The sequence below is a fragment of the Phacochoerus africanus genome, chromosome 8 (genome assembly GCF_016906955.1).
Source record: "Phacochoerus africanus isolate WHEZ1 chromosome 8, ROS_Pafr_v1, whole genome shotgun sequence".
In the NCBI taxonomy this organism is placed as follows: Eukaryota; Metazoa; Chordata; class Mammalia; order Artiodactyla; family Suidae; genus Phacochoerus; species Phacochoerus africanus.
This window is the reverse complement of record NC_062551.1, coordinates 134,722,054-134,736,107: the sequence shown is the minus strand read 5'-3', so window position 1 is coordinate 134,736,107 and position 14,054 is coordinate 134,722,054. Positions and strand designations below refer to the sequence as shown.

General features: G+C 39.9%; 1 protein-coding gene across 1 annotated transcript in view; it reads left to right on the top strand.

The window, feature by feature from the left end:
• GIPC2 (GIPC PDZ domain containing family member 2) overlaps nt 1-14,054 on the top strand; it is an 83,919-nt gene that overhangs the window by 13,426 nt on the left and 56,439 nt on the right. The gene's annotated exons all lie outside the window — the stretch shown is intronic.

Below are 14,054 nucleotides of genomic sequence, written 5' to 3'. Positions count from 1 at the left end.
AATGTATGGTTTTCTTCAAATATATGCCCAGGAGTGGGACTCCTGGGTCATATGGTAATTCTATAGTCTTTAAAGGAGCCTCCTTACTGTTTTCTGTAGCGACTGCACCAAATTTACATGTCCACCAATAGTTTAGGAGGTTTTGCTTTTCTCTGCACCCTCTATAGCATTTATTATTTGTAAACCTTTTGACGATGGCGGTTCTGACCTGTGTGAGGTGATATCTCATTGAGTTTTGATTTGCATTTCTCTAATAATTAGCAGTGTTGAGTATCTTTTCATGTCCTTTTTGGCCATCTTATTTATTTTATATGTAGTAGTTTGCACCTCTTAATCTCCTATCCCTATCATGCCCCTCCCCAACCTTTCTCCACTGGTGACCAATAGTTTTTTCTTTATATCTATGAGTCTTTGTATGTGTGCGTTATTTTTATTAGTTTGTGTATTTTTAAAAATTCTACATATACGTGATATCATACAGTATTGTCTTTCTCTGTCTGACTTATTTCACATAGCGTTATACCCTCCATGTCTACACATGTTGCTACAAATGGCATTATTTCATTCTTTTTATGGCTGCGTAATATTTCACCGTGTGTGTGTGTGTATCTGTACACATACATACATATTGTATCTTCTTTATTCATTCATCTTTCGATTGACACTTAGGTTGCTTCCATAGCTTGGCAACTGTAAACAGCGCCGCTATGAACATTGGGGTGCATCTAAAGGTGTTCCTTGACATTACTTATTCAGATAGAAGTAACAAATACCTTTGGGCTTGTGCTTGAGGAGATAAAGAGGAAGCCAACTAGGAGTGGATGACTATCACTGTTTTTCTGGGTTGGGATCAAAAATATCTAATCCTTCTGCTTGAGGTGTGCTGAGTATTCTGAAGTTTTGGTATTAAAATGTGGAGTAGAAAGTTGAAGCTTGGACATGACAAATGCCAGGGAGGTCTTATGGCTTCTACAGGTAAGTGAAAAGCGAGAAGGGACTTTAGCCCTTGTCAATGATAGAATATTTGCCTTTTAGAAACATATCTGACCTTTGGTAAGTATTGGATAAGAGGCTCAAGAACTTCAGCACTCAGAATGTATATTGGCTATTGTATAAAAATTTCCCTGGAGATGATCAAAGCACAAGCAGAGGAAGAGTTCCTGCTGCTTTTTCTTTCTTTCTTTCTTTTTTTTTTTTTTTTGTCTTTTTCGCCATTTCTTGGGCAGCTTCCACGGCATATGGAGGGTCCCAGGCTAGGGGTCCAATTGGAGCTGTAGCCGCCAGCCTACACCAGAGCCACAGCAACACAGGATCTGAGCCGCGTCTACAACCTACACCACAGCTCATGGCAACACTGGATCCTTAACCCACTGAGCAAGGCCAGGGATCGAACCTGCAACCTCATGGTTCCTAGTGGGATTCGTTAACCACTGAGCCACGGTGGGAACTCCAAGAGTTCCTGCTTCTTTAAAAAATGGCTAAATGCAGGTTCTACTTCTCAGTATACAAAGGTCACAGCTTCTCAAGTTGCAGTGTTAACTTCAGGTGGTCTTAAAGGGATACACAGTAACAAGGTTGAGGAAATGGTAATTCTGCATCCATTCCAGCAGCAATTTACATATACATAGCAGCAGTGTTCCTAACAGTGTTTGTGTGACACCACTCTTCTTCATGACCCAGGGCCAGCATGTTACTTGAATCTCCTGACACTTTTCACTTGATACTAGCAGTGTCTTAGTGTCTGGATGTATTTAGGTATTAGAGACTGATCATGATTTGTTACTCCCTTTCTCTTTCTGTCGTCTCTAAATTCCCCTTTCCTATCTTAATTTTCCTGCCTTTCTATAAAGGTACGTGAGGGAAGGGATGCATAGCTTGAGCATTGAGATGGAAATTATTGTTGAATACCTACCATTACCATTTAATCTGTGCTATCTTGTCTAAAATAGCAGCTCTTAATGGAACCCCAAGAAATGACTTCAATTTGTATATGAGGCAACTGGAGCTCAGAACAGAAGTAAACAAGTCATGCAGTCCAAAGAGATGTCTTTTATATTTGCCTGACCCCAAAGCTCTTTCCTCTACCCAAGTGGCTCTTAATCTTAGGGGACCCAAAGTTCCCCTGTAAGAGCAAATATTTTGTGGCACCACTTCTACTTTTCCTGAAGTGAAAATTTAAACAATAATACCTACCTATACACATAATTAAAAATTAATATATTCCTCAACAGTAATATTAGAAACAAATATGAATTGCAATGCAAATACTTGGGAAAACTATCTTAGACATAATAAAATGGTCAGGTGCTTGTACCTACTCATAGTGAGTAAAGTTTGGATTTTAAAAGAATAAGAATACGAAGATAGTTAACTCAATGTGGTTGACTCTGTTATATATTACCTTTTGAAATAAGGGACAGATATTTGTAGATATTCACGGAATTATGTAACAATAATAGGAGCAGACTAAGTATTTCGTGTTGAAAATTCAAATAACATGGATAACACTGCTGTCAGTGACTTGATTTTCTGAAATGAACAATTCTTGGTCCTACACAAGTAAGGCAGTCTTTCTTTGATTTACGTCATGATTGCAATCCAGGAAAACTCATAACAAAACATTCTTTATCTGTTAAAGAGTTAGGATCTACACTTCAAATACATACATATATATGTAGTTTATATATTTTTATTATAGCATATAGATGTCATAAATATATAGAGATTTTTTTCTTCCCAACATGAATCTCTAGCAGAACATATGAAAATTATGCAGAGTGCCAAATAGCTCTTTACTGGGCTGAGGCTCTCTGAGCACAGAAGTTGATATAGTATCTCTTCTCTCTCATCTCTCCCAAATGCCAGTGACATCACACAATCATTGTAATAATCAAAAAAGCTCCCACAAAATTTCAGTTTTCCTTAGAGGCCAGCATCACTCCATGCCCCTGGCAACATTGCTTTATGCCAGCTTGCCTGAGGTTAAGTACATACTCTGTGCTGTGAAGTTAGGAGGTAAGGGGGGAAAATGGGAAAGCAGTAAGAAGGGAAAACCAGTTAAAAGACTCCCTGTTTTTGGTTTTAGGATCAGTCTTATAGGATGGTAATTATACAGAGTGAAACATCTTTGGTTAAATTTATGAGATTGCAAGCTTTTGTAATATCTCAAAGCTACCTATGTTGCTCTGGCTGTTTCACAGGCTTGTGGGGTCCTGTGATGGGTGGAGAGTCAAGGTGGCATGCAACAAAGTTTTTGGACTGTCTGATGGGGAGGTGGGTCTCAGGGTAAGATCATTTGCCCTGAGTTTGAGGCCTGGAGGTACCACCCAATAGCTTCCATTTTCTCATCTGGAAAATTGAACAATGGAATTGAACCTGGGAAGTGTACAAATGATACCTACCTTATGGGAATGTTTTGAGAATTGAATTAAATAGCATGTTGGGTATCTAGAATAATAATTCAAAAAATGTTAGTTTTTCCCTTTTTTCCCCTCTTTTCCTCAAAAAAAGATACTTTTGGAGTTTCTGCTGTGGCGCTGTGGGTTAAGGATCTAGTGATGTTTCTGAAGTGACTGGGGTTGCTGCTGAGGCGCAGGTTTGATCTCTGACCTGGGAACTTCCATATGCCATGGGTGCAGCCAAAAAAGAAAAAAAGAGATGCATTTTAGGCATTTGGGGTATTTTTTTTTTTTTTTGGCAATTCTCCTTGTATCATTTCTATTCCAGACTTGTGCAGTTGTCATTCTCCTTCCCTTTACCTAATCCCAGGAATAAGGACAGCAATTTAAAAGTTTATCTCTATAGAAGCCACGCTGAGTAGTTAGGTTGTGAGCCACACAACAAATACCATATGATATCACTTATAACTGGAATCTAATATACAGCACAAATGAACATCTCCACAGAAAAGAAAATCATGGACCTGGAGAATAGACTTGTGGCCGCCCAAGGGGAGAGGGAGGGAGTGGAAGGGATCGGGAGCTTGGGGTTATCGGATGCAACTTGGAATGGATTTACAAGGAGATCCTGCTGAGTAGCATTGGGAACTATGTCTAGATACGTATATTGCAACAGAACAAAGGGTGGAAAAAAATGTATACATGTAAGTGTATCTTGGCCCCCATGCTGTACAGCAGAAAAATAAATAAAAAAAAAAGTTTATCTCTATATATGATCTTTAAACTAAGCTATCTCAGTGTGGGATTCTATGTTTACAGTAACCAATCTGGGGTTTTCTGAATAGGACTTCTTCAGTAAAGTTTAGTGTAAACCTAATAAACTATTTTAATCATCAAAGTCAAAGATATCAAACTAGAGAAATATTAAATATACTAATTCTGAATTATTTTGTATTGCATTTATCAATACCAATTTCTCTTTAAACAAAAATTGTTCTGTCCTGTGACGGAATCTTTTTTAGCCTGTAGTTTTACTGTTCTAGGCCCTTCTCTCACTGAACATTTAGAGCTCATTTTCAACTCTCCCTATGATCATAAATCTCCCAAAACTTCCTTGGGCTCAAGTCGCAGACACTGATATTTGCTTCCAAGAAGCTTCTGGGGAAGATTACTTAGGTGTTGAGGGATAGAGGAAGACCTCTACCACTGCTTTTTCTCAACATCCAAAATCATATGTTTTGGGGAGTTCTCATTGTGGCTCAGTGGTAAGGAACCCGACTAGTATCCATGAGGACATGGGTTCGATCCCTGGCCTCACTCAGTGGGTTAAGGATCTGGCATTGCCATGAGCTGTGGTGTAAGGTCGCAGATGCAACTTGGATCCTTTGTTGCTATGGCTGTAGTGTAGGCTGGCAGTTGCTGGGAACATCCATATGCCATGGGTGTGGCCCTAAAAAGACAAAAACGAATAAAAAAAAATCATATGTTTTGCCTTTGGTCCCATGCTGTCTGGTCTTACCATCTTGAAAAGGAAATATGCTTCTGTGATCAGCTTTAATAGAAGAAGCCTTATCCATAGGTGTCATATTTATATTTTCAGGCACTTCCGAGAGTGAAAGGGAAGGTATAAATAACTATGCTGGGACAACAGGGGTAAACTAGGACCTGGACTCCTTCTTATTATAGAAAAGGAGAAGAAAAGAACAGTGCAATGTGAGAAAGCTTCATACATAAGCTAAGGAAGCACCCACATTATACTAGCCGTTTTCCTGGGTGGTAAAGAAGGTTTTGAATTGTAGGCATTTAGAGAGGGGGTGGCAAGAGGAGAGTGTGGTCATAAAAATAGAAGCAGGTAGTGAAGGCACAGTGTCAGCACCAAGCTTGAAGCCAGGAGTCTCTGGTACTCCTCGTCCTGGCCCTGGCTTGGTGACACATTCCCGGGAGTTGAGGATGGAGCCCGGCTGTGTAGCCTGCCAACATCTTCGGGAAGCTTCCTGACACTGCTGGGTCCCCTCTTCTCTAGCTGCTCTGTCTGCTCCAGTCCTAGGAGGCCTACAGGCAGGAATGGCAGTAATGTTGGCAGGCAGAGGGTGGGAAGAAGCTGCTTGGTGAGAGTGGGGAGCAGGAGCTGGTAGGAAACAGCTCGGAGCAAAGGTGAGTCTCTCGGCCAGGGCTGTGACTAAGTGTCTCCGATGCAGTGACAGGATTCTATTCCTGGCAGCTCCTTTCCTCGTCTTCTCAGTCTCTGTTCTTGGGGTTCTCTATCCCTGGGGTGGGAGATGGCTCAACACTGAGCAACCTGAACCGAGAAGAGTCTTCACACGCTCTGCAGACTCAGGGCTAACCTCCCGTGTGTCACACTAGCCCTACCCATGGGTGAGGTTTTTTAATGCTTCTCCAACTGTCTAGTGAATAAGGCTCTAAAGTGATCAGTAAGTTTTCATACAATCCCTCACCCCAGCCTTTTGTCACCTCTCATCTAGGGAACCGTGTAGTACATTTTCCTTTGTCACCTCTGACCCTGTCACGCTACAGTACATATTTCGAATGTCTTTCAGGTGTCCTCGTTTAGAATAAAAATCAATTGTAATCATTCATGCTCTCAAAATGTTTACAGTTTTTTTCGTGGCCCGTTTTCTTCATAAAATGCCCTTTCCGTCTGAATGTCTGTTCTAGGGAATAGTAAGGAGTAGACCACTCGCCTACATCCACTCCGTCTTGACCCCTAGCGGCTCCCTATGCTCGCTTCCCACTTTTCCATGATTTATTTGGATGGCTTCTAAATATCACATACTCTGTCGATATTTCATGGTAAGGCTTCTAAGTCTGCTTCCTGGTTAAATGTGAACACAGTGCCCCCTGAGCATTCTGCCAAACACATTTTAAAATTTTGTTTTAAGGACCCTTTTGGGATCTAATGGCCATTTTAAAATAAATTATATTCGTATATTTGGTAAACTGGAAAGTTTAATCACAGGTCTCTTTACTAATACCATTTATAATGTTATGTTTCAGAAACCAGATGAAAAATGGTCTCCTTTGCATTTGAGGTTCTCTCCCATCCTAAGTGTCAAACAAGAGGAGGCTTTAAAAAAAAGTGGTTTAGAAACATGGAAAATTTGAGACAACACCTGACAAAGGGAATGGCAATGATTTACGGAGTCTTTAAAATTGGCACATAACCTTGCAGCGTTATTAGACTAGGCTCTAGCTCAGATATCTCCTTTGATCTGAAGAATATTGTGGAAGTGGATGGATATATATAGCTATACACATTTGATTTATCTTACTTAGTTTAGTGTCTGTATCATGTCCACAAAGGCAATACTAAAACATATCACTATTCTTTTAACCTCTCTGAGTATTTTAAGAATTGCTTTGAGTTTTTGACTTTCTTTGATGCATAGTTGCTTTGATTAGGTATCATTAACAAAGGAAGATGATCTTTTGGTTACTTCCCAAATGGGAAGTCATTTGGTAGATTTAAAAATGTCATTTGATCTTTTTTTGTGGGAGGGTAAAATTATTTTTGTCACATTATTTTGCCCATTAAAAACAGTGGGGGAAAAAAGTGGTTGTACTGGAGAAGGAACAGTACAAAGGATGATTCACCTTTTATTTAAGACTTGCCACTGCTGACCCAGGACAGCTAATTTAGAAGTGAATCATTTATAGAAAGTTCCACATAGTTCGAGGCAGGGCTTTGTACAATATCCTCACGAAGGGCTAAATAGAGCGTACAGTATCAGGTTTCCAAATACCTGTCTTGTTGCCAATTTTATCTTTTCAAAATGGTGAAACTTTTTTTCTAGATAGCTATAGCCATTGACAAAGGCAGAGGCACTGAATTTATAAAATAATGTATATTTTCAAAAACAAAATCTTAGAAAGTGATTACACATATTATACTGGGAAAATAGGAGGCATGAGATCTTAAATGTCTCTGTTTAGTTACATTCATTTCGGGGGGTTATGGTCAGTTTTAAAATTAACTGGAGGAAATCATTTAAAATTACTTATTTACAGAAAATCAAGTTAAGCACTGTATTAATACTTTGATATTTACTCATCACCCAATATGTTTGACTTTTAAAGACCAGTTGCAAATAGCTCATTTTGGTAAACTTAGCTCCTTTTAAGAAGTGGGTGATTTATTAATTAAACAATGTGTTTGGCTCTGTAGAGAGCAAAAGCTTTGTAGTCTCTGCCCTTGAGGAGTTTTAAATTTAAAGCTGAGTTTATATTTACATCATAGCTCTAGCATCATGGGTTAGAAAAGGCAGAAAAGTCTGAATTCTGGTTTTGACTCTGTTGTTCAGTAGCTATGTGACCTTAGACAAATCATGTGAGGGGTCTGAGTTGGTTTTCTCTGTCCAGGGCACAGGGATGCCTGCCCTTGTGAGCTGGCACAGGTGGATTAGCTGAGCTAATGTTTTGGGAAGTGATGGGTAGCTTGGCTGTCTTTGTGCAGATGTTACATATCAGAGAGCAACACTATAGGGGAAAGAGCTTGGAGCTGGACCACCGGAGTCAGAGTAACATTCACACCAACTATTATTTAACTGCAAACAGTTTAATATATAAAATATATAAAATAGTTTAAAATATAACTCTCTAAATACTTTACTTTCTCATCTGTAGAAGTTGGGTAGAGCCATGCCTCTTACACAGAATTATTGCAGGATTAAATGAGGTGGTATGTGAAAGTACCTGGTACACATAAGTGATCAATTAATGTTTCCGAGACTTTATTATTATTATTTTTAATGGCTGCACCCACGGCATAGGGAAGTTCCCAGGCTAGGGGTCAAGTTGGAGCTGCAGCTGCTGAATCTGAGCTGCATCTGTGACCTACAACCTCAGCTTGTGGCAATGCTAGATCCTTAACCCACTGAGTGCAAGACCAAGGATTGAACCTACATCCTCAGAGAGATAATGTCAGGTCCTTAATCTGCTGAGCTACAACAGGAACTCCTCTGAGACTTTAATTTTTGTTAAAAAAAAAAAATTCTTCCAGACCTTCATCGCTCCAGTTCTTTCACTTTTACAGTTCTTTGCTAGAAGTGGGAGCCAGTCTCCAAACTGTAGAGCTAAGGGAGATGAGCAGGTGTCCCAGGCTATGACTGTCACTGAAGACCTGAGTTCTGGAAGTTCCTTCATACAACATACCTACCATGTAGGTTGAGGAATTATGTAGGATATGACACTCAGCTTTTGGGAAGTGTTTTGAGTAATAAATTTGTGTTACTCTGGGAGTTCCTATCATCGATCAGCAGTAATGAACGGGATTAGTATTCATGAGGATGCAAGTTCGGTCCCTGGCCCGACTCAGTGGGTTAAAGATCTGGCATTGCCGTGAGCTGTGGTTAGGCCAGCAGTTATAGCTCCAATTTGAACCCTAGCCTGGGAATGTCCATATGCCGCAGGTGCAGCCCTAAAAAAAAAAAAAAAAAAAAAGACAAAAAATTATGTTACTCTGGCTTGGCTAGAGTTAATTCTTTCTGTTCAAGCACTCAGAGTAAGTGGGTAATCTTTTGCTCCAAATGATTATGCTTAGTTTCAATTTTTTTTAATATTTTATTTTTATGGCCACATCCATGACATATGGAAGTTTCCAGGCCAAGGACTGAATCTTAGCCACAGCTGCAGCCACGCCAGATCCTTTAACCCACTGTGCTAGGTCAGGGATTGAACCAACATCTCCACAGCAACCCAGCTGCTGCAGTTGGATTCTTAACCCACTGTGCCACTGTGCCCCAGTTTCAGATTGTTTTTAATTCCTGTTATTTTAAGGGCAATTAACTAGACAGAAGTAACATCTTTTTTCATTTTTGAGAAAAGTTTTTGAGGCTTAGATGGTAAGAGCAGCATAGGTAGAGCCCTAGCCATTAAATAGAAAACATAATCCAGACTTCCCGTGTGGCTCACAACATAACTACTTGGCATTGCTTCTACAGTGGCTGTGGCTTGACCCCTAGCCTGGGAACCTCCATATGACGCAGGTGCGGCCACTTGTTTAAAAAAAAAAAAAAAACAACATAATCCAAGTGGTTTTCTTGTGTACAAAGATGTGGTATTAACTCCTGGTGAAAGTATGGTTTAGGTAATTACAAGTTTTATTATTATACACTTTCTATTTTCTGTAATGTTATTGACTGATATTTCTATTGAGCTTATTTTGGACAAATATAAAGACTTAGTAAGGTTCTTGGTGGATTGAGATGTGTTTAAAATATTTAGTAACACTGTTACTTTAGATACCCACAGGATGTAACTGTTTCAGTTGTTTATATTTAAAATCACATTCCTAAATACTGTTATGCCAGCCACATAAGTCCATAGTTTCTTCCAGAGATCTTTGGAACATGTGGAATCTTGGGCCAACTCAGTTCCTGTTTAAGGAAAGCCTTAAACAAAAAGTTGGAAATGGACTTCCTGGAGTTTTAAAAATGAATTTGATGTGTTTTTGCAGAGATTGGGTAACCTGTTTGTGGTCCAGAATATCTTTTGAAGCACTAATGGCAAATGATTTATTTAACCCTATTCACAAAGCACACTTGTGGAATATATAATGGTACCATCAGAGAAAAAGCAGTATTAACTTATATTAATGGCTCTATACAGTAGTTCAGACTCTTATCACCCTAACCATATTGAGTTTCAAGGGTGAATAATCATAACCATGTGATAGGAACTGAAAAATAGCAATTGAAATATAAATGTATGGTAAGAATACTGTCAATGAACTTTCTGAAAAAAAAAAAAAAATTGCGCTTTAAACACACCTAAAAATTCTTTCCTGGAGTTCCCATCATGGTTCAGAGATAAGAACCTGACTGATCAGTATCCATAAAGACCTGGGTTCGATCCCTGGCCTTCCTCAGTGGCTGGGGATCTGGCGTTGCCATGAGGGTATAGGTTGTAGACACAGCTCAGATTGGAGTTGCTGTGGCTGTGGTGCTGGCTGGAAGCTGCAGCTCTGATTTGACCCCTGGCCTGGGAACTTCCATGTGTTACTGGTGTGGCCATTAAAAAAAAAAAAAAAAAGGTTATTTCCCCAGAAACCCCAACAAATTCTTTCTTGGATCTTATTGGCCTAAATTAGATAATGAATTGGTCTTTCACTAATTTAAGCCTCATCATGATTCATTCCTGATGGAACTGAGGAGGTAGTCACTTCTCCCCTGGCTACCATATGACTTAAATAGGGAAGGAAAATTGGCGGGGAAGGAATAGATACTGTAGATATCCATGTCCAGCACAATGACAATTCAGGGCGTTCCATCCGGCCCCAAAAGGCAATAGCTTTCTCCTTTTGTTAAGATATCTCTTCTATAAATCATAGGGACAAGCACAAAATGAGACAAGACAGTAACATAATTCCTACCTGCTAAATTTACAAAGCAGCACAAGTTCCACAGAGATGGGTGAAATTTAACAGGTATATAGATGATGAAGAAATAACATTAGCTTTGGGTGGTAATAGAAAACGTAGTAGTTTAGCTAGACTTTAACTGGATGGGGAAGATTTTTAACATAGACAGCATTTAGAAGTTGAGTTGAAGCTACGGTATTTTTGGCTTAGGAAGAAACATATGTATAGCTATATGTAGATGGGAAAAATACAAAGTATAAAATTAATAAAGACGTGGGTCCAACAGAGCTGCCCAATATGGTAGCTCCGAGCCAAATATAGATACTGAGCATTTTGAATGTGGTTAGTCCAAATTGAGATAAAATGTAGGGTAAATATATACCAGACCTTAAAAACTTAATAAAAAATGTAAAGGCTCAGTTTCATTTTTAAAATAATGTGACTACATGTTGAAATGATATTTGGATATATGGGGTTATCCAAGGAAATTAGATTAATTTCACCTATATCTTTTGTTAATGTGATTTTTAGGAAATTTATACTTAGGTGGCTTGTTAACGTTACTACTGGGTAGTACTGCTCTAGAAAGTGGAATAATCATGAGTACTCCACCAACTTTCTGAAAATTGGCAGTGACAGTGGTAAAGTACCAAATATGGATACTCTGGAAGATGTTACGGATTTCATTTCACCATGAAAATCATCAGAAAGTTGTAGCTAATGGATGGATCCTTTTCCTGATGTGGTACCTTACCTTGAGTGTACTTTCTTTTAATTTAATTTGTTCACCAGAGAATATAAAAAATGATGTTCCAGTCTACATCATACCACCTTTTATCTAGTGTATCTTTTGTCTACAGTATCTCTGGAAGCAAGCATTTCTTAGATGAACATTGATTAGATAACCACTTCAGTGCTTCTTGTTTTTTTCTTTAACATTAAACATTTCTTACCTGTGCTAATTGGACAAAGTCATGATTTTCTCATCTGCAAAATGAGGTTAATAAAACCCAGTACACAGGTAGGCTTTATTAAATGAGGTGAGTGAATGTGCACTATAAATGCCATTTGGATATAACTGAGCAGGGCACTGTGTCAGCCACTGTAGGAGAGAGAAAGATGACTGAGCTCTCATCTCTCTGAGCGAGGGTGACAAATACGTGTCACACCAATTGGACTTGAAGGCAAGGTGACTCAGACACTCAAATGAGGTGCTACATTTAAACGATGTGAGTAAAGTGGAAAGAGTGAGTCCACCTGGGCAGGCACATTCATGCAGCGTCTCCGTAGACAAGGGCATGGGGGTGTGTGTGGGGGGGCGGGCAGACAGGCTTTTTGGATTGAAGAAAATGTATGAATGGAGGTTGGAAAGTTCATAATATGTATTTGGGGTTCCTTTTTGGTTTAAATATCAAGGGCTTAAATTTTTTTTTTTTTTACTTATTATTTATTTATTTTTAGGGCCACAGTTGTGGTGTATGGAAGTTCCTAGGCGAGGGGTCAAATCAGAGCTATAGCTGCCGGCCTACACCACAGCCACAGCAACGCGGGATCCGAGCCACATCTTCTACCTACACCACAGCTCACGCAACGCCGAATCCTTAACCCACTGAGTGAGGCCAGGGATCGAACTTGAATCCTCATGGATACTAGTTGGGTATGAGAGTGCTGAGTCACAATGGTAACTCCTAAATATCAAGGGCTTTTAATGCACAACAGTTGGCTCGCATTTCCCCACTGTACCTCAGTGGAGCAGCTTGCAGCTTGGGAGTTCCTCGTGCATGGGGACTGGTCCTAGTCATCTTTGTACACCTGGTGTACAGCACAGAACCTGGCAAAAAGCACCTGTCCAGTAGATGATTGCATGTAAATGAATGAGCACGAACTTTGCAGCATTTAGAAAATTGTATATCACTTCTTTTTCAGTTCAAAATACAGTATCTGTGAGAAGGGTTTGAATCCATATATATATGTGTGTGTGTGTGTGTGTGTGTATATATATATATATATTTTGTCTTTGCCTTTTCTAGGGCCGCTCCCGCAGCATATGGAGGTTCCCAGGCTAGGGGTCGAATTGGAGCTGTAGCCGATGGCCTTCACCACAGCCACAGCAACTCGGGATCCGAGCCTCATCTGCAACTTACACCACAGCTCACAGCAACGCTGCATCCTTAACCCACTGAGCAAGGCCAGGGATCAAACCCGCAACCTCATGGTTCCTAGTTGGGTTCGTTAACCACCACACCACGACAGGAACTCCATCCCTATATATATTTTTAGTAGCCATGTGTTGAGATTGAGTGAGTGATGGGTTTTTATCCTCCCTTGAGTGACTGATGTGGTTCCCTGCCGCTGCAGAGGGCTCTTACTCCACCTCCCAGTGACCATTACATTTCTGCTAGTTTTCAACACAACTTTCGGTGGAGTTTCCATTCCTTCTAGGAAAAAGTAAAACCCCAATCCCTTGCCTGCCAACTTTTGGCTGCCCAGAATGGAACTTTATTCTGCAAGGGAGAAAACACAATAGAAAAGGGTTATACCTACAGGAAATCTAGTATTTACTCTGCAGTGAAGCATGTAAAAAAATTGAAAGAAAGGAAGTGGTTTAGTAACTAGATGTTCATTTTGTGTGAGATTTCCTTTGGGGGGACTTCCCCCTCCACCCTGTTTTATCATCATTATGTTTTAATGTTTTATTTTCTGTCTGTTTGGTAAGTTGCTTTTATATTAGTGGTGGTTGGGATCTGTTGTGAACACCATGAACAGATTCACTGAAAAAAGAGCAGGGTGAAAACTTCATTTCTTTTCACTCTTCCATTATTTTGAGACAGGAAGTCAGAAAAGCTGTTTTCTATGCGTATGCCCGCCCTTCTGGCCCCACCCATTATTAATGATTTTTGTTAGCAGGCTAATTATACCGCGGACTTCCCAATTGGAATACGAGATAGGAGCTGTTCTTGGCTTAAATGACTGCCTCCACCCCGTGAATAATAAATTTTTAATGCCAGGGAATATTTGCCTAAACCCAAATGTCCTTGCTGGAACACAAAGGGTTAAGTCAGAGCCCCAGCAGTTCGCACCTGCTCACCACAGACCTGGATGAAAAAGGAAAGGGCAGGAGTTGTGGTTTTTCCTTGTAAGCATTGATTTTTTTGTCCCCTGTGGCCTTGTCCTTGTCCTCATCACTCGCTCCTTTCAAACATCTGTGGGATTTTGGTTAGGACTTTGGCAGCCATGCTGGACCTCTAGAGCAGGGAGAGCTGTTCTAACTCAGACATATT